General features: G+C 42.0%; 1 pseudogene; it reads right to left on the bottom strand.

Moving 5' to 3' along the window:
• Positions 1-7,654: 7,654 nt before the first annotated feature.
• On the bottom strand, positions 7,655-18,401 carry LOC109194441 (collagen alpha-6(VI) chain-like; annotated as a pseudogene).
• Positions 18,402-18,694: the final 293 nt, after the last annotated feature.

Genomic DNA, 18,694 nt, shown 5'->3' on the forward strand with positions numbered 1-18,694 from the left:
ACAGGACAACCTGCACATGTTCAAATTTTTAAGATCATGTTTAAATTCACAAAAGAGAAATTTCTTTCCAATCACTTGTTGTTCAATCATCAAAAAACATCTCACAATTTGACTCTTAACCACTAAATTTGTTATTTCATCACTGGTTGGTCATACCAGTCTCTTTATTTTCTTTTTCTTTGAAGCTAAATTGTTGTCCTGCAACCTAAAGGGTTTATTTGCTAGTAATGGATAAACTTCATCATTAAAAACCAAAAAAAACAAAAACAGGTGTATGTTAATTTTTGCTGCTTTAACCTTGCTGGAAAATCTTCCCATGTTCATGAGTGTAAGCTGTTTTTTCATTGCATGTGTGTGCATTTGTAGGCAGGTTAATTTTAACTTTTTCTCCAACTAGGCGTTACCTTAAAAGGAGCCTTTCTCTCACATTTCTCTGCTTGTGTGTGTTTTTGTTTCACCTTTTGTTGTGATGCTCCGGACGCCTTCCCAACCTCCACAAGTCTGTTGGCCCCAATTTTGTGTTAAAACTTCTCTTAATTTCTCCTCTAATTCTCTCCTCGCTGCTGTCTGTTTCACAGCTGCTGATTCGTGCTGGGTGTGGTTCCCCTTACTATAATTTTGCTTCGGCCGCTGTGCTTGTGGGGGCAGTTGGTCCAGGTCCGTAGCTTCCTGTATTAACACACTAAGAGATTTATTTAATATCATTTTCATCACTGTTAAACAGATAAGCAGGCAACACGCCCACCTTGACAGCGCAAACTGCACGCCAGTCTCCCAACACATTCCTCTCTCTGCTTCTCAATAATTCTCCACTGCACACCTCTTACTCTCTCTCTCTCCTTTTTTTTATTATTTTTTATTACACCACAGAGTAATACACCCAATTATGCCCGTCTATCTCTATGTGGCTCCAAATTCCCTCTTTATTCGTAATTTCACGTTATCAGGGGACAGGCACACAACAATTTTAACCACTGAAACGTCACTGAAACGAGGACTCTAACCTCTATTTTTAGAAATGAAGACTCTAACCTCGGTTTTCTTTTTTGACTACTATAGAACTCAACCTTAGATGTCAAAATGTGTCTTGGTCTAGTCCAGAATAAATGTGAACCCGTGATTACACGGCTGTTCCAGTGTTATTCTGTAGCTATGCGGGAGTCCTCAGTTCCCAAGTCGCCACCTCGGCACCCAGACGACGCTGGACCGGCCTGTGCGTCCACAGACAGGGGGGTTGCCACACCTTGAACAAAATTAATTTCCACAGGTACACTAGGTATCAACCTTTGATCCTAAAATGTGTCTTTACTCTAGTGTCCTCCTAATCACACATCAACCGCCACTGTCACTGTGTTCACGCTTCACACACGGAAACACACACAGAGCGCGCCCCACACACAGAACTGCACCCAGAGCGCGCCTCACACACACACAAAGCAGCACCCAGAGTGCGCCCCACACACAGAAACACACCCAGAGCGCGCCTCACACAGAACAACACCCAGAGCGCGCCTCACACAGAACAACACCCAGAGCGCGCTTCACACAGAACAACACCCAGAGCGCGCTTCACACAGAACAACACCCAGAGCGCGCTTCACACAGAACAACACCCAGAGCGCGCCGCACCAGCAGTGAGACCCACAGAGAGCGCTTTTCATCAGCGGAAATTTACACAGAAACCTCTGAACTCAACTGTTAGAATTCTTCCGAAGCACAACCGCACCATATACCAGGTACCCCTTTTACTGCGCTTATGACCGCCACCACGGGGCAAAATCGCATCATAAACAGAAGTGATGCTCGTCCCCGAGGCTCAAAACCGACACCATAAACCAGCGTCTACTTTACCTTTAATCGGGGTGAAGTAAATATTTTACTTATAATTTTATGACCGCAGCCCTCGAGGCTCAAAACCGACACCATAAACCACCGTCTAACCTCTTTTCAATGTGCTGAAACCAGCAACCCCTCACTACTGCACTTACGGCCGCATCACCAGAACACGGCCGTATCATAAACCAAAACCTACGGACGTGTTTCGCATTTACGCGTTGCCGGCGCTCAACCGCACCGTAAGCCAGTATCTGCTTAACCTTAATTTCATACTAATTTCATGGCCGCATCAACGAGGACTCAACCGACACCATAACCCACTTCAAAACCTCTATTCAATGTACTGGACATATGGCCACGTCTTCAAAGATTCTAATGTATTATTGCTACAGAAGCCAGTCTTAGACTAAGTTAAATGTGGAAGGTAAAGTGGGCTGCAACTAGCTCAACGTAGTATGTAATTAGTATCTTGCTAGAAGCAGTTCATTTAACACACTGGAATTTAGCCTCAACTTATGTTGTTAGTATCTTGCGCCAAAAACCAGACACCGACAAATTTAATGTGAAAATACGTGTAACTCAGCGAACAGATTAATTTGGAAAGCCCAATATGCACATTTGGTATTTATAATACAACAGGCTGTGCTTACCTTTCTGTTTAGGCCGGCCCTCTGTTCGCCTCGCCCCACGATCTCACCACGGGCCAAATCTGCCCCTCCTCAGCACACCAAAGATCCGGGTCACGGCACCAAGTTGTTAAAATCTCCCAGTTCTTTTAATCTTTGGGCTGAAGGAAGGACAATACTCGGTGTATAAATGCTCAATCAACAATACTTTATTTCCATATAATTCAACACTTAAGAGCATAAGAACCATCATGATGGGGAGACCTGCCTGCAGAGGGTCACAGCAAGTCTCAAAATGGTGACGGGTTACTCAGCCTTTTATAGCCCCTAGTAGCCCCCACCTAGTCATAAAAAGCCTAAACATTCACATGCTTTCTCTCTTACGGCGCCTAAGTTATGACCTCGGCTCCCTGTCTTTCTGCTCTCTGCAAAGGTGGGGGTATGGAATGTGGTCGTCTCTTCTTTTATCGACACAAGGTCTTCTGCACACAACATTCTCTTCATGATTCAGCAATATGAAATGTCAAGAAACAGTGTAACACATTCAACAGTGTCGAGTCACCTTTCTCACTCACTATGTGCTAATAGACCTCTCTGCATCGAATCATATCTGTTATTAATCTCTGTCTCTCTTCCACAGCATGTCTTTATCCTGTTTTCCTTCTTTCACCCCAACCGGTCGCAGCAGATGGCCCCGCCCCTCCCTGAGCCTGGTTCTGCCGGAGGTTTCTTCCTGTTAAAAGGGAGTTTTTCCTTCCCACTGTCGCCAAAGTACTTGCTCATAGGGGGTCATATGATTGTTGGGTTTTTCTCTGTATTTATTATTGTGCGATCTACTGTACAATATAAAGCGCCTTGAGGCGACTTTTGTTGTGATTTGGCGCTATATAAATAAAATTGAATTGAATTGAATTGAATTGAGTAATACAGGTCAACCAAATAGATCTAATGATTTTCACACTCTTTTAAGTCAGAAGTATAATGCAAACTAAAACTACATACTGATCACACACTCTATATTAAGGGGTATAATATGATCTACAGCAATATCATAATTCAACTACTTTGATTACAGATATAAGGTAACATATGATAACAGAATAATCTCACAGTGTGTGTGCGTGCGTGCGTGTGTGTGTGTGTGCGTGCGTGAGACAGAGAGAGCTGGATGGGAAGAATTCATTGGAAGGAGAACATTTGTTTTCTGAGGAAATTCAGTAGAAATTCTGTGTGAACAGGGTGAGAGGCAGGGTCAGCAGCCTGTCGCAGGGCTGTCATGTATAGCACATTTATAATTATAGTTATAATTATAATTATACGTGTAGTGGTTCAGAGTGTGAGGAACGTGTAACACTGGCCGACAAATGTTCACTTTTTCCCTCATAAAATTAAAGGTTTGTACAAAAATCTGAACTGCAGAGCTAAATTACGACATATGTAATAATTCACTGGCTGACAAACTTTAATGAAAGCTTCTCTTTCTCTGCATTGGTCGCTGATGGGACCCAGACTGGAACGCTTGGAGCAAACTCGTCCAATAAATGCATGCTCAATCATCCAGGTAAGGAAATCATAAAAGGCTGATTCTGTTCACCTGGATGTTTTCAGTGGGAGAAACAGATGACGTCTTCAGTCTCAGCTGACTGCAGGTTTCCAACCTTATAAACAGCACAATGGTCTTTGATCAGTGGTTGTTGATCAATGGTCATGACAATTTGCATATTATTGATCAAGGAACTGTGCTCACAGTCATTGTGAAAATGTCCAGTTTATGAGGTTGGAAACCTGCAGTCAGCTGAGACTGAACAAGTCACCTGGATGGTGACGAAACGTTTGTCCCACTGAAAACGTCCAGGTGAACAGAGTTGGGGTTGTCCAATGAAGCTGAACTACAGGGCGTCACAGCAGTTTACGACAGCTCGTATCGTGTTACGGTAGAGTAAAGCGGTTGGCTGAAGTAAACATGCGGTAGTGTGAGAGAAGACTACGGTAAGCTATAAACGTGTAACGTTGACTGTGAATGAGGGCGGTTTGTCTCCGTTAGCTTCCCCGGTTAGCTCGGAGCATTGTAGCTAACGCCGCAGTGCTAAGCTAGCGGAGCAGCCGCAGTGCGTGTCGGGAAGTTTCGTGTCCTCGGCTCGGCTCCAGCCTCAGGACGCAAAAACAGCTTGAAGTCATCGCGCCAGTCTCCGTGAAAACCTCTGACAGGTTTAAAGCTTCGCTCTAACAGAAACAAACTGGTTCATAGCTGAACTTCTCTTATCGTTTGCCTCAATAAGCGCGAACTCTCCCTTATCTCGTTACACAGCAGCGCTGCTGCTTTTACTGGACCTGGTGAAAATGTGGCTGTACTGAGTGTCCGTGTCCGTGCTGTGTGCCCGTGTCCGTGCTGTGTGCCCTGCCTGAGCTCAGATGTGTTTCTTATCCCTGCGGCTCTTTATGACTTTTTCAGGTTGCGTCTAATGATGTCACATCATTCTTATATTTTTCTGTTTTCCGCTTTTTAAAAGTACTAATCTGCAGACTAACCCTGTCAGTGAAACTATTCATCACGTTAAAGTCAGCTGGTGAGGAAACCAGAGGTGTGGACTCGAGTCAGACTCGAGTCATTAATTTTATGACTTTAGACTTGACTTGAAAAAAGGTTGTAAGACTTGTGACTTGACTTGGACTTTTACACCAGTGACTTGGGACTTGAATTGGACTTGAACCTGTTTACTTGAAAAGACTTGATATTTTACCCAAATCTAAAATTTAACATACATATTATATAAAAAGTGCGGACCATTAATTCACTTTATTCATTCATTCATTCTTACCACACTCCGTATGTATGTGAGCGGCTGTAGCACAGCCAATCAAATTAACCAGATTTGAAAAAAACAAGAACAAAAACGCTCGAGCCAAAAGTGCTCCCAAGAGTAATTTCTTTCGGGTACATAAACTACGAAGTAGTCAACAAAAAACGAAATGCAATATGCAAAACATGCAAGAAGAGAATCACAGACGGAGATGGAACAACTTCCAACTTTGTCCGACATTTGAAGTTGCATAAAGAACGGTAGGTGGTGCTTTTTTTTTCTTTTTTTTTTTTGCTACGATGAGACAGCTGACTTAGCTAACTTCATCTTATTAGCAAATGTTCTTCGGGCTACGTTGATGATACTGTTTGGCTTTAACAGGTATGATATGTTTGTCATGCTATTTTAAATCCGGTCCTGCAAGCGCATCCAAGAATAACATGCAACTTGTTAGCTCAGAATTGTCGGTGAATGGTGAGCAGGGTCCGTTTCAGAAAGTGGGTTCTGTAGCTGTACTCAGTCTCTCTCCGTCTCCTCCCCATCATTAACCCCGTAGATTTAACCCAGTTTAGACTGACAAATATTTATTTTACCATCACATCACAATTCAAAATCACTGTGTTTAATTTGCAATTAGTGTATGGTCGTGTTTAACATTTGCATGTCTGAGCCAGGGAAAAAAATTTTTTTGGTTAGAAAATCTGGCCCACCTTAGTGTGTAATTGAGTAGTCCTGCTATACATGGCCTTTTTCTTCTGTCATTTATGTCAATACATCAAATAAAATACTTTGATCTTATATTATTAGCTGTTGTTTATTTGCAAAGGTTATTCTCAACAGGGATGCTAGACAAAAACGGCGTTTTCTACAGACAGCCTAGCATACGCTCTCCACTTGCGAGTGAAAAAAGAAAAAGAAAAAACACCCCTTCCCTATTGGTGTTAGAGTTTACCATGTCAGCCAATCAAAAAAATGATAAGGCAACATGTGACATTTGGTTGTTTAGGGAGAAGGGGAAGTTTTTAGGAGTGACACCCGCGACGGAAAGCGGGCGAGCGAAAGAAAGAGAGAGAGAGAGTTTTCATATGTGAGACATTAGTGACGTTTAGCGTGTTTGGAGGCTATAGTTAGTTTGTTGTGTAGTTATTGTTTTGTATTGTGTGTCGGTTAGACTGCTGAATTTCATATTTGATCTAAAAAAGCTGTCAAAGGCAGATTCCAGTGTAAACGCTGTCTCCACATAGAAAACTGGACTGTTGCACCTCCAGTTGTCAGACCTGCAGGGTTTAGGCCTGTGGTGTTCTCCTCTGTCTTATACTGAACACAAACTACATTTTTTGGACTGGCACAAATAATTTGTGTGCCTTCTTATTTGATGCAGCACACCTGATTGTTCTGTAAATAGATTTAAATGGTTATATAAAAAACGCCTGAGGCCTTGGCTGCATTTTTAGGTAAATAGTACCATATAACTTTGTTGTTTGCAAAACTTGTGCATAATTTTTAGAAATGTACAATTTGTATTTGCATTTCAAGTTATGAAAATGATTCGTTAAACATGTAAAAAAATATAACTTTTTTCTACTCGGATTCTGAATTTTTTGTCTGAATTTAGATCAACTGTGCTAATATAGTATACCAAAATGAAAAAAATAACTCAAATTTCAGATATTTGAGGTTGTGCTGTAAATAATGATACCAAACAAGGCAAGAAAAACATATTTTAAAAGTGAAATATAGAAGTAAAATCAAAAGTAGTCAAGAACGGCCAATTATACCCGGGACCCCAGAGGGTTAAAAAAAAGACTTGAAAGGACTTGAAATTCAAAGTTTCGGACTTGGGACTTGACTTGAAAGTTGTCTGTCTTGACTTGCGACTTGACTCTGACTTGCTTGACTTTACTTGAGACTTGACTTGTGACTTGAGGATAAAGACTTGGGACTTACTTGAGACTTGCAAAACAATGACTTGGTCCCACCTCTGATACTTGATGATTTATGTTTACTGTGAATGCAGCACCAGTAACAGTCTTTAAATGATAAGAGGTAAAACATTAGGCATCTACAATAACAACAGCAGCTCTCGACAAACCAAGCAGAAATTACTCAAACTGAAGACTGGGTGTGTTCACAGTCGAGGATGTGCATTTCACTTAGTGTGGGGTGAATGCACACAGCAGACCACCACCGGTAGGTACTTGTCCCCGAACAATGTGGTGTGAAAGCAGTTGCTGTTATAAATGGTGCCTCACATTGAGTCACCATTTAAAATACGGAAATTGCAGAATTTAATTACAAACAGTGGTGATTTGGATCTTCTGGCTGTCTGGGTTTAGTCTCTCTTTTAAAATAGCCACTTAAAGATTTTCTGTTCGCCTGATTATGAACTTACTAGTCAGGGACGTCTCTTTTTTCCAACTTACCAATTTTGGGGTCGTCATCAGGCACAGTCCCACAGATTTCGTCAATGATCTTTTTCTTGATATTTGCCAAGCTGTCAAAGCTGTCGACATTAAACACCTTCTCTGGTGTGCCAGTGATCTGCAGGAGCTGTAGGTAAAAGACATCTCCAACAGCAATGGCGAATATTGTAATCCCCATTTTCCTGACCGCTTCTGCGGCATCCTCCACGTCATCATGAGAATTACCATCTGTGATCAACACCAGGTTCTTGGGAACGTCTCTGCGGCTTCCCTTTGATTCATGAAAGTAGTCCCTAATGTGAACCAAGGCTTCTCCAAGATAAGCGTTTCCACTGTTGGGAGTGCTGGAATATTATGCTGCTATTTCTGCTGCTATTTTTTATAATCAGTATTATCATTCCATTAATTATGAATATTGATATTGCATTTAGATGTTTAAACATATTGGCACCCAATTAAGCTTTTATTACAGGTCCAAGAAGAACCACTTTAAACTGTTGAGTTGAATCTATAATTTTAAAGGCTTTTGAATGTTTTTATATTCTTACACTGAAGTCTTCAGTGGGTGAGAAACTGAGCTGCAGGGACAGGAAATATACTCTGTGCCAAAATGAGACAGGAAACACTTCTGCAAGGCTTGCAGAAGTGAAACTGAAAGCAGTCTGAGTTGGTTTGTCATTTTATTATGCATTTATATTTTTGATTAAGCTTTGATTAAGCTTTAAGTAGTTGTATTAGATTGAAACATTTGTTTTATACATTTTACATATAAGTCAAGATCGGCACACACAGGATGGCCTTAGCCTGGTTGCTTAAGCTGAGGTCAATTAAGGTGCAGCGTGAGGATCACACACGTACAGACATACACACATACACACACACATAGTTTCAGTTGTGTACGTGCTGGCCTTCTGTCTGGTGGAAAGGTTACAAGGTTTAGCTGATGAAGTGAAGGGTGAAACAAAGGGCAGCAGAAGTGGACACACACATACACACACACATATTAGTTAGACTCATTTATATAGGTAAGAGTTTAATCATGTTTTGCTATAACTGCAAAGTTGTGCCTGCATGAGTGACAGTTTGTGCAGAACGTGGGCCTGATGTTCCAGAAGATAAGCCTGGGCAGGATGGTGACAGGAAGCACCTGGGTTCGAGCCGAAGACGATGTTCTTTTAAACTGTGTCAAGGGTTGACTGAACGGTTGTGGTTTTGGATTGACCCTATAAAGTCTTTGTTCTGACCATTGTAAGACAGTTCAACACTGAATCTGCACAGTGTTTGGACTCCACATGTGTATCCATTAAAACGCCGTCTAATTGCACCCGGCCGGATCAGTGGTCGTTATTTTTGGTCTCCCTCCTCAATTTCCGAACCTTAGCACGACCTTTATATGGCCTGTTAAGGATATGTCCAATCATCTTCGTCTTGTTGTTGTACGTGTTAAGGTGAATCTCATCTTTAGGTTTGTCACTGAACTGTGCAAGTCCAACATGTGCCAACTCTTTACTGACATTAAAGTTGTCCACCACACTTGCTGTGAAGTTTATCATTTTGTGCTCTTCTAGGTTGATGCTGCTCGAGTAATCGAGCAGGAAGACCAAGTCTGTCTGGTTGTAAGCTGCCAAAGAAAAAGCAAGAATGAGACATTTGACGTCATTAATACACAACAAGCCAACCAAAAACCTGATGCCAATTCTTTGGTTAGTCTTTAGAGTCTATCATGACACTGGAAGAACGGTTAACCAAAAATAAGATATTAATGAAGAACTTGGGGAACATTTTAAAAAATGCATGTAAAGATTGTGAAACATGGTCAGATAAGGGGTAATAAGCGCTTAATTTAAATTATACCAAACAAGAAATGAATAAAGAAAATAAATCAATTCTAAAAAACCCAACAAAAACCTGTAACACAGTAAAATGTAAATAAATGCAATGATTTCCACATTTCACAAAACTATATTTTATTAACAAAAGAACCCATGAAAATCTGGCTCCAAAAGGCTGGAAAAGTAAGTGGTACTAAAGAAAAACAGCTGGAGGAACATTTTGTGGGGAATTATCTAATTAGCTCTAGTATAAAAAGAGCTTCTTACAGGCAAATTGTGGAACAATTGTAGAATAATATTCCTCTGGGTACAGTCATGAATATCTCATCATGTACAGTACATAATATCATCAAAAGGTTCAGAAAATCTTGAGAAATCTCTGTGTGCAAAGGGACAAGGCCGAAAATCAACATTGGATGCCTTTAATGTTTCACCCTCAGGCAGCAATTCATTAATAACAGGCATGATTCTGTGATGGAAATCACTGCATGGGCTCAAGAGCCAGAAATCACTGGATGTGAACATAGGTCCTCTCCCAAAAGTGCAGCAGCTGCTCCCCTGGTTCCCAGATGTTTACTGACACAGTGGGAAATGTGCCCCTCATTACCATCAGTTCAAAATGAACTGATATCTTTCTTAAATTTGCACGCTTTTTCGGTTGTTTTTAGTGTTCTATTGTGATCCAAATATGGGTTCATGAGATTTAAAATCATTGCATTTTACACAGTATCCTTTCTTTTTTTCAGAATTGGTTTCAGATGTTCCCCTAGAACTTCCATAAATATGATACTCGAAATGCTCACATTTATACATCTGTGTAGCTCTGTAATTACTACTCCAATGTCCTGGCTCTGTCACTTTGTGTCTTACGCTGCTCAACAACGGCTGAACAACAGTTACTTTAACTGAAATTAAACACCAAACAAAAGGCAACTCAAACACAGAACATTAAATGTGTCTGTAAGGATGGGTATGGATCTGCTTTGGTCAGAGAATGAACACGAGACTTTACAGTGCACTCCTCATTCATCAGATACAATAGGGAGCACTACTGTGTGCTGCCTGCGTCCACTATCAAGAATAATACGTTTACATATGGACTTACAGAGCTATTAAAATGAGGAAATTGTAGCTGCTTAATGATTACTGCATGAACATATGGAAATGTTAAGGAAAGTTTCTCCAAGTGTAGCAGGCTGTCACATATTTATCTTTAGTGTAACTGAACTGACTCCCTCACTTAAATCTAGCCAAAAACACGATTTTAGGAGATCAATACATTCTGCTGCAATGAAAATGTTTTTTTTTTTTGTGTGTCTTTGTTCTGTTCTTCTCCTCTCACCCTAAATAGTCGCAGCAGATGGCCCCGCCCCTCCCTGAGGCTGGTTCTGCTGGAGGTTTCTTCCTGTTAAAAGGTAGTTTTTCCTTCCCACTGTCACCAAAGTGCTTGCTCATAGGGGGTCATATGATTGTTGGGCTTTTCTCTGTTTTCTTTGTATTATTGTGCGGTCTTTATGTTACAGTGCAAAGCGCCTTGAGGTAACTGTTGCTATATAGATAAAATTGAATTGACAAAGACAATTAAAGAGCATAATATTTCACGCTGGACACATCTTACCTCGCTTAGTGGTATTGCAAAGGACAGGAGAAATCTTCTTGTACAGAGTTTCTAAACCCTCAAAATTATCCACAAAGAAAACTTTGGATGTGTCGTCACCAGCCATGGTCTCCAGCTCGCTCCTGTTTGCGCCCTTCACTCCGATACTGATGACTGTGACCCCATTTTTTCGCAGAGCATCAGATTCTGCTTTCAGTCTGTCACGGTCTTGAGCTGCTCCATCTGTAATCACCATGAGAATCTGAGGCACCCTGATTTCTCTCCGGCCGCCATGTTTAGCGTTAAAGTACTGCAGCGAGTATGCCAAGGCGGCACCTGTGTAGGTGCCTCCTTGTGGTTGTATCAGCTGCTGCAGAGCTTCAAGGACTTTTCCTTTGGAGTAAATTTCATTTAGAGTAAAGCTGGAGTTGGCTGCGTCAGAGTAGAGAATGACTCCAAAACGAGTCAGATTCTCACCAACTGTGGTCTGGGTCACAACTGAAGCCATAAAGGTTTGCATACTTTTGAACTGTTCCTTCTTTATGCTTCCAGAACCATCCACCAGAAAAATAATATCAGCCTTTTCTATTTTACAATCTGGATGAAGGAAAAAGAGCAGAGAGAAAGTTAGCAAAGACAGACACAACTATTTGTTTTCACATTAAAATATAAACAAGCCAAAACATTTTTTTAACTATTTTTATTTTACTAAATCAATCATTAGCCATTCGTGCTGAGATATTAATGGGTTTAATTTTTAAAAAACCTGAATTGTTAATTAACTGGATGATTTAACATCTCTACAGACTCCTTCTTTGGTTACTCCAAAATACTTTTTAGACAGTCTGACATCACAGATGGCTTAAAACAGCCTCTCTTACCTTTCTCACAGAACTCCAAGGCCAGCTTGGTCCCTAGTTCCTTCATCCATCAAGGTATTCTCAATAAAGACCCTCTGCGATGAGCCACTGATGTCTGACAGCTTGCTACTGTTAGCCTTATCCACTCCAATGGAATAGGTCACCACTCCTTTGTCTCTCAGAGCACGAGCTGGTTCTCTGACGTTATCTTGGGATTTACCGTCTGTTATAACGACCAACCACTGCTTCACCCAAGGACGCCCTCCTCTGGCTGCATCAAAATACTGTGAGACTTCTGTGATGGCCCTGCCAGTGCGAGTGCCTTCATTCATTGCTCCATATCATCGATGGTGTTTAGCATTCCTTCCAGGTTGTAGTGTGTGGTGAGGTCAAACTCCAGGCGTGAGGTGGTGCTGTACTGCATCAAACCAACATGCACCTTATCCTGCCCAATGATGGACTTGCTAATGACAGATTTCATGAAATCTTTCATCTTTGGAAGCCTTCCTCAGAGATCCTCTCAGAGCTGTCAGTTAGGAAAAATATGTCGCCTTGTGTGTCTTTACAAGCTGTGGATGAAAAACAATAGAGGTTAGTGTGGTTTTCCCTTTCTATAGGTAATTGCAGGGCCTACCTGAGCCTAGGATTGGCAGTTTTGAGCATGTGAAAGCTTCTCTGCTCAGCTATTTTGTTGTTTAGCGAGATTTGAGTTAATCTGCTCCCTCTTCTCTCCTCATGGACCGTCTGTATTTACTTTGATGCAGTCTTCTCATTATGGTAGACTTGGGTATCAATATCTCCTGGAGAGTGTTGTTCACTTGGTTGCTGTGAAGGGGTTTCTCTTCACCAGGCATGTGCAGAGCGGGGAGCGGAAGGGGCTTGAGCACCTTTTCTTTTTTAATGTGTGTGTGTGTGCATGTGGAGTCCTACCTGTGCCTCTCAACATAATATTTAACTATTTAATCACAGTTTTGCTAAATAAAAGGATCTGGCTTGCATCAGTCACATGGATACCATTAACAATCATCGCCCTTGACGGCAGAGCGCCTGGTTACACGCCGGGAACGAGCTTACAAAAAGCACGCGCATTTTTACCGCCTGAGCAGTGCAGAGCTGCAGGACAAACACAAAGTAAGTGGGAGACGCAGACTGATGCAAAGGAAACAAGTAGGGTGTACATTCTTGATGAATGAAGTTTTTTTGGTACATTTTTTTTGCCACTCCTAATATTGTAGCAGTTTCTCTGATGTTTTTTTTTCTTCTGTTTCGCAGCTCAAGGGTGGCTTGTTGCACCTGCATGGAGAGCTCCTTTGACAGCATGTTGTGTTGTTTCCAGAAAAATCTTCCAAATGCAAGCACCACACCTTAAATCAACTCCAGGCCTTTTAGTAATTGATAATGACATAACTAAGTAATCGCCCACACCTGCACATGAAATAGCCTTTGAGCTTTTGTCCATTACTTTTGATCCCTTAAAAAAAGAGGGCCGCATATGTTAAGGAGCTCAAACTCCCTTCATCCAATTTGAATGTGGATACCCTCAAAGGAAAGCTGATAATCTACACATTATGTCCATGTCCAAATAACTATAATTAAATTTGTTTCAGTAAACAGGTAAAAAGAACAAAAAACAAAACTTGTGTCAGTGACCAAATGTATATGGACCTAACTGTACCCTGACATGGACAGGGAATGTGTTAGAAAAACTGGATTGAAATCAGAGACAAAAATGACCTGACAGGCTTGTCCATTTTGCCAACATTTCATTGCAGCAACCCAGAATGGTACTCAATATGGCCCCCATTGTGCTAGTATGTGTGCCTGACAACATTGGGGCCTGCTCCCAATGAGATGACAAACTATGTCCTGGGGGATGTCTATGGTCTTCATTGGCTCATTTGTGACTCAACCGAACTACAACCATGTTAAAGGGGACACTTCCACTTGGGGTTAAATACCTGGAACTCTCCAAGTGCTTGAGACTTACTAAAACAGAGAAAACTGATATTTTTTGTTCTTTCACAAGTACATTTTTAAAAATGCACTTCTGAAAAAGTTCAATTCAATTCAATTAAATTGTATTTATATAGCGCCAAATCACAACTAAAGTCGCCTCAATGCGCTTTATATTGTACAGTAGATAGCACAATGATACATACAGAGAAAAACCCAACAATCATATGACCCCCTATGAGCAAGCACTTTGGCAACAGTGGGAAGGAAAAACTCCCTTTTAACAGGAAGAAACCTCCGGCAGAACCAGGCTCAGGGAGGGGCGGGGCCATCTGCTGCGACCAGTTGGGGTGAAAGAAGGGGGTGAAAAAGTGAATTTGCTAGCCTCATGAGTCCTGTAAAGAAGTGGAATACATATATACATCTAATCTACATTTCTGAAATAGTTTATGGTCTTCTTCTCTATCTCTCCTCTTATTATCTCAATGATAAGTGCCATAAAATGAAGTCTACCTGAGTAAGGTAAGTTAATTACCTTCCAGAATACAGATCTCTTGATGATGTTATTTTTGATGGTTTCAGGGCATCAAACTATCGACAAAAACTTTCTCTTTGGATCCCCAGCATCTCATTCAGCTCATTATCATTTGAGGATTTCACCCCGATGGCGTAGATGATGACCCCCTGCCTCCTTAATTCTTCTGCAGGAATTTGAACTTTATCTTCGGATTTTCCATCGGTGATGACGATCAGGTACTCTGAGACTTTGTAGCCACGGCTCGTCTTTGCATTCTCAAAATGTCCTTTCATGGATGACAGTGCTTCTCCTATGTTTGTTCCACCTCCTTCGTGAATGATTTTCTTCACTACATTTTCCATTGTCTTAGCATCTGAGTGCTGTGTTAGGTCAAACTGTAGAGGGGGAATCTGAATATTAACAAGACCCATGCGAACATGTCTGGCCCAATACGGAAGGTATGAAGAATCTCAATGATAAACTTCTGCATGTCTGAGAATCTTCATTTGTAATGCTCCCTGAGTCATCCATCAGGAAGAAAATGTCAGCTTGGTCCTTTCTTTACATGCTGAAGAGAAACAAACACGGGAGTTAGATCTTCCACACAGTCACAGAGAGCGAGTTTGAACTGAACATTCAGAGTCTGAAATGTTTGAGAAACTATTTACACCCAGCATGTTTACAGGCGCTTATGAACAACTATAACTTAATAATGGATGAGCGGTTTCTTACTCTTTTTTCTTATCTGGAAATTATCAGGTAAATCCAGTCACCTACTTGCTTCTTCTAACATTAACACAGAGCATTGCATCAATAATGCTACTACAAAAGTTAACATTTCTCAGGGAAACTAACGGCAACTTATCAGGAAGCTTGTTCAACTTCTTTGGTCTCGCGTCACTTTCCTTGTCCTGGACCCCGATCTGGATGATGGTGTTGCACAGGGTTGCCTGCAAGTTTCTTTCAGGGGTTTCAGCCTTGAGAAACTGTCCACAGTAAAACAAACTTAGACTTGGGGTAAGATGCCATCTCCAGCAGTTCGGCTTTATTGGCCTCTTTGATTCCGACAGCGAAAACTGTGAACCAGCTCGACGGAGAGCGATTGCCTGTTCGGTCACATTATCCTGGGATTCACCGTCTGTGATTACCACCGCTACCTTTGGGACATCCTTCCTGCTGCCTTTTCTCAGTGAAGATGTTTTTCAGGGCGAAGTGTAGGGCAGCCCCAGTTTTTGTACCACCTTGACGGTAAGGCAGGATATTGATGAACTTCAAATATATCCTTGTCTCCGAACATGTTGAGGTAGGCATGTGGATCGGCACGTCGTGTATGTACAATGCCTACTCTGATTTTAGATGGACCAGTTTCCAGGACGCTGATGACTGAGCGCAGGAAGTCACGCATCAGCCTGAGTTTTCCTCTCCAATGCTTCCAGACTCATCAACAATGAACACAATGTCTGCCTTGTAGCTGTTTTGCAATCTGTGAAAGAGCACACTCAGTTTAGTCGACCCATTCTGAACTTTGTTTGGAAACAGAAATCATCAGATTTATTTACACATTGTACATAAGAGATGAATAAAGAGGTTTCAGGACTATTGCATTTTAAGGCTCAGGTTTAGATTCCAGCTGCTGCCATATTGGTTTTCTGGGACAAGACGCACTGAGCCTGAACAACTCATCTGCATGAATTATAAATATAATTTCCATATCGTTGCTATGAAAAGGGAAAAGCTGTAGATTTTTTTTAAAACAGGCTGTAAGTATGTTGATTTCTCTGCTAAGTGTGTGTGTGTGTGTGTGTGTGTGTGTGGTGTGTGCGGGTCTGGGTAATGGACGATGGTGGGTTTCACGATAAAAGCAAGGTTGAGGTATGAATTACACAGAAACTGGACTGAAGATCAGAGGAACGGGTCTGATGAAGATGATGGTTCAATGGTTCAAACATCGTAGGAAGGAGTCAGGAGAGAGGCCCAGCAGTGAGAGTCTACAGCCATCTGTGAGACACAGTGGAGGCCTGTCATGGTTTGGCGCTGCGTTCCAGACAGTGATGTTGGAGATCTTTGTTAAAACTGTTTGTGAGTTTAATGTGAAGGTGATAATGCTGCAGGCACATTTCAGGCATGGTTGAGTTTCACTACCAAACCAACCATTAAGACTAAACACAGTTAAATGTTAGCCTCCATGAATAAAAGAACAAAAATTGTGGAATTCCTTCCCTCATTGAGGTTTTTTATGGTCTGCTGTGACATGAGAGAGAAAAAGCTATGCTGACATGTTCCAGATCCAGGTTTTTGTACACCTGGATCACAGTTGATAGTAATGGGTCTTAAAGTACAGTGAAGAGCTATTAGTTTTAAAAGAGCAAAAATACCTTGGAAAAAAACCTCAGGTGATTTGTGGAGACTTTCTGCATCATTAGTTGGGATGATCTGACTGCTTCCTCTGAAAAACTCTGGCTTACTTATAATAAACCATCGTTGCATTCATAGCTGCTTCAGAAACACTGCTCTGTAGTTACTGATGATGATGATGATGAACCGATGGCAGCTTCTCACCTTCAGTGACAGTCTCCACTCTCTGGGCTGTGAGCAGGTCAATCAGCAGAGTTACTCTTGAAGAATCAAAGATATAGCCAGAGCTGGCAAAGCGGTCCAGAGCATCCTGTGTCGCACCTGCGTCCATCCCCACAATTACCCCCTCGTCTTTCAGATTTTCAGCAGACCAAAACACAGGATCATCCGAGTCTTTTCCAGCCACTACAATCAAATACTGTGGGGTTCCCTGGTCTGCACGGCCTCCTGCCTCAGCAGTGAAGAAGTTCTCTTTAGCGTAGGACAGAGCTTGTCCAAGATTTCGTGGTTGGCCTGTTTGTGAACGCAGTCGGAAACGTCGGGCAGCAGCCACAATCTGCTGCTTGGTTTCATAAGTGCTGAGACGAAAGTCAACTCTGACGTCCTGACCGTACTGGGCCAAACCGACACGGTAACCAGACGCTCCAAGTTCCAGTCGATTCAACAGTCTGAAAAGCTCATTTCTAAACAGGGTGAACTGGTTTGAAGCTATCCACTGTCCACCAGGAAGAAAATATCTGCAAACCTGTCGACCAAAGCTGAAAGACAGAAGCAAAAGTGTTTTATTACAAGTTCATGCAGAGTTTTAAGTATACAACAAGCCTAGCGCTCATGTGATCTACTACCTCACAGTGCTCAGAGGCACAGCTGAGGATGGACCAAGCAAAATGTGTATTTTCAGGTTTCTGTTGATTCTTGTGTCCATGTCAAAAATGCATTTAGGTGTTTCTTAGATATAATTAATTGTAAAATAAAGAGATCACTGCAAACTGTATCAACCAATCAGCTTTCTTTACCTAGCCGCTGATCCTCCAGACTGAGACAGACGGTTTCCAGCAGGCTGTTGGTCTGATCCTGGAGCTTCTGGTAGCTGTCAGTGGTGAGGACGAAGCGCTCCGAGGGCCAGTTAGCGATAGTTATAAGCTGTGTCTGCTTGATCTGTCCGACCCCGATGGCGAACACGATGACACCGTGCTGCCTCAGTCTCCTGGCAGGTTCCAATACGTCATCAGTGGATTCGCCATCTGTGATGACCACAGCAATCTGAGGCACACGTCGCTCAGCTCGGCTGCCGGCCTCTTTGGTGAAGTACTCCTTCTGGAGGAAGTCTATGGCTTTGCCGGTTTCTGTGCCGCCTCCTCGGTGGGTAAGGTTTTCCACTGCAGCCAGCAGGGAATTCTTGTCCCTGTGATCCGTCAGCTGGAACTCCGGATAAGGATCATCGCTGTACTGCACCAACCGATCTGAACTTTGTCGGGGTCGATTTCAAAGCTCTGGATGGTGTTGCGAGAAAGTGCGGATATCCTGAAAGCTTTTATCATCGATGCTGGACGAGCCATCAACTAGGAAGACGATGTCACCGACGGTGACGTTTTCACACTCTGGATAGCAGAAAAAGAAAATCAGTGCTCATACACAAGTATTACAGGAAGATGACACAAAGTCCCCAAATAACATTATCAGCTAAGGTCCAATAATTGTGATGAACTAATGAAACACTATGGAGTTTTTAACAGGTATTACTGTATAAAATGTTCGTCTCCTGTTCCTCTAATTAATCCCACTGACCCGCTACGGCAGCGTCCCAACCTTTTTTGCCTCACAGACCGGTTTATGCCCGACAATATTTTCACGGACCGGCCTTTAAGGTGTCGCGGATAAATACAACAAAATA

This window comes from Oreochromis niloticus, unplaced genomic scaffold (genome assembly GCF_001858045.2).
Source record: "Oreochromis niloticus isolate F11D_XX unplaced genomic scaffold, O_niloticus_UMD_NMBU tig00000092_pilon, whole genome shotgun sequence".
Lineage (NCBI taxonomy): Eukaryota > Metazoa > Chordata > Actinopteri > Cichliformes > Cichlidae > Oreochromis > Oreochromis niloticus.